Raw genomic sequence first — 3,454 nt, 5'->3', positions numbered from 1 at the left:
CCATGTAGAGCTTTTCACCATCTTCAACTTCTTTGTAGGTGTTGAAAACACTCTTGTCATGACATACATGACGAGTAGCCCCCGTGTCAATCCACCAATCCTTTGAATTTGTATTCATGAGATTCACTTCAGAAACCAAAGCTGCGAGATCAGTTATCATGCCCACCAACTCCATCTTATCATTCACCATGTTTGCTTGACGGTTTTCCCTCTTAGGTTGTGGGCACTCCGAAGCCTTGTAACACTTAAACTTCTTCTTGAAAGTTTCTGTCTTGGGGCCTAGGTTTTTGCCCTTAACTTTCCCTTTGTGAGGTCCCTTGCTTTTGCTCTTGGAAGTTTGACCAACTTCCACCATATGACCCTTAGAAGATTCAACTTCACTGCCTTTCTTCAAGGCCATTCGATTGTCTTCTTCAATGCGAAGACGCACCAACAGTTCCTCCACAGACATCTCATTTCGCTTATGCTTAAGGTAATTTTTGAAGTCTATCCAACCAGGAGGAAACTTTTCAACCATTGATGCAACTTGAAATGACTCATTAAGATCCATACCTTCCGCATTTGTTATCATGTATGATGACTTGAAGATCTTGGACTTGACTCATAACAGATTTTAAGTAAACCATTTTGTATTCCAAAAACTTAGCAATAACATGCTTCTTGGTTCCAGCATCTTCTGTCTTATACTTCCTTTCTAAAGACTCCCATAGTTCCTTAGCAATTGCAACTTTACAATAAACATTGTAAAGTGCATCAGTTAGGCCATTTAACACATAGTTGTAGCACAAAAATTATGAATGCTTCCATGCATCCACTGCATTCACAGATTGAGCATCAACCTGCCCATCAACAATCACAGGAGAAGTTTCTGTTAGGAACCAAGCCAGGTTCAAGGTGGTCAAGTAGAATAGCATCTTCTGCTGCAACCTTTTGATGTTCAGACCAACAATTTTTTCAGGTCTCTCAGCATGATTTGCCGTGATGTTTGGAACCGGTGCATTTGGGTCCACAGCAGGGGTGGCACCAATAGCAGGAGTTCCAGTAGCAACGATACTTCCAGACATTCTGAAAGAGTCGTAACCACAGTTAAAAGATTACAGGAAAAAGTCGATACAAAATCGATTTAGAATAAAAGAACAAAAAAACGAAAGGTTTAGAACAAAGAATAAATCTGTTTAAGACTGTTAGTGTAATGGAAACAAAGCAATGATTGATCGAGAGTTTAATGCCAATAAATTGTTGGATTAGTGTCTAAGTCCATAACTATTTTGGTATGTACTTGACCCGATGGTGCATGGTCCTTTTGGGTTGCCTTCACCAAAGCAACTTGATGGGATGAATTATGAAGAGAAAGGAGTAAATATGATTTATTAATATATTATGAGAATAATATATTAAAGGAGAAATCATATTGTTTAATTAATATTAGTCAAGAATTAATAAGAATTAAGTTTGTGACTAAAAGAGATTAATTAAACTTAAGGGACTGGAATTGTAATTATAAGATAATTGCAATTTGGGCTATGGATTGCCTTATATTAAGGTGTGGACGAATTCAATGGGGAAACCCATTGAAAATCGTCCAAGGCCTTTAAGGAAAGGAGTCCATGGGTTGCTTAGGGCTTAAGCATGCAAATTAGGGTTTCCTTGTTAGATAACCCTAATAGCCTCACTATATATAGAGCCCTTATGCCCCAAAAACGTGGATAAGCTTTCTTCTATGGTTTCCACACGTTTTGGGCAGCCTCCTTCTCTTCTCCTCTTCATCCTCTTGCTCTTGGTGTTAGTGAACCATTAGAGGAGTGACATTTGTGACTCTAAGCTTTCTAAAGTCAATATAAGAAGGATTGGAGATTGTTATTGCTACATAACAATCAAGGTACAATAGAGAAATTGCATGTACAATAGAGAAACCTAGATCCAAGCATTAGGGTTTGTATGAGCACATAAGATGTTCTTATGACCAAAACCCATCAGTGGTATCAGAGCCAGGTTGGTTTCTATTGTATTGATGCCTTGTATGTTTGTTAAAGTTGAAAAAATTCGATTTTTGTGAAACTGCCTGATGAACTCGGCAAATCCCATTGTGGACTCGGCGAGTAGGCTCCTACTCGGCGAGTCCATATGGGTACTCGGCGAGTTCGAGCGTCAGAAAGAGGGGATTTCAGGATTTCTTGCTGTTTTTCTCATGAATAATTGCCTTATCTGTTTTAGGTCATTAAAATCCGATTTTAATCATATTTATGAGTATATCCTTGATTAAACAAAAGATAATTACCAATTTATTAGATAATAACTTCCTTATATGATTAAAGTTGATTATTTGTATTAATTGGGTAACTTATTTTGCAAGAAATTGAAATTAGGTCAAATATAGACAATGATGAAATTAATTGTTTAATTTATATTATTTGTTATTTGGTCTTTGTGTTATGAAAAGTTTCAATTTTTCCCCTTTAGGTTTTATAGTTTAAATTTAAACTCAAAAAGTTTAGTTTTGAAATTTAAATAGTTGAAACCCTAATGTTTTGAAAAGGTTTCAAAAAACTTGTCCTCAAGTTTTGGAATTTAAATTTTGATTAAAAGTTTAATTTTGATGTATATTTAAATTCTAAACCTAACGTTTTGAAATGTTTCAAAACTTGCCCTCAAGTTTTGGAATTTAAAAGTTGATTAAAAGTTTAATTTAGGAATGTTAAATTCTAAAACCCTAGTATTGTTTGAAAAGTTCAAATCAAACCCTTATGGTTTTATTAATTAATTAAGGTATATAATTAAAAGAGGTTTAATAAATCCATAAAAGTTTAGGTTTACAATTTAATTGAATTAAAAGTATAATTGTTAAATTTGACCTCCTAGTATTTTAAAAGTGTAAAATACACCCTATACTATATATAACATTAAAGGTCTAACATTATATATATATATATATATATATATATATATATATATATATATATATATATATATGAGTAAAAGTCAGTCTTACCCTTAGTAGGCCTCATTCACGAAGCTGGTCTATAAGGGGTGTTTAAGGAAATTGCCTATAAAATAGCGATTGAATGAGTATCCACTCTTACCCACCACACTCTTGACTAGTGGATGGTCGTTAGCCGAACGGGTAGGATAGGACAGAAACCTTCCATTATAAGTATAATGAAGTACAAAAGTAACTAAATGTTTTACAAATTCCCAATCTTAGTTACTTAGGCAAAAGTGAATTAATGTAACTCCATGAAATTACACTTTGTGCCCTTGCGAAGACGTTAGTGGAGCGTGTGTGGTTTACCGACACACTAAATGGTTCTAAGCAAAGGTAGCAAAGGGTGACTCAATGTTTTTCATAGTTCGGTGGAGCGTGTGTGGTTTACCGGCACATCGAATAGGTGACTGTAACATGTGAGGGCACCATGTAAGTTTGCATGGTTATTCACACCCACTTTGTGATCCTCGA

The sequence above is a fragment of the Lactuca serriola genome, chromosome 6, assembly GCF_051521515.1.
Source record: "Lactuca serriola cultivar US96UC23 chromosome 6, Lser_US96UC23_V15, whole genome shotgun sequence".
In the NCBI taxonomy this organism is placed as follows: Eukaryota; Viridiplantae; Streptophyta; class Magnoliopsida; order Asterales; family Asteraceae; genus Lactuca; species Lactuca serriola.
The sequence above is the reverse complement of the archived record's forward strand: the minus strand, read 5'-3'. Positions refer to the sequence as shown.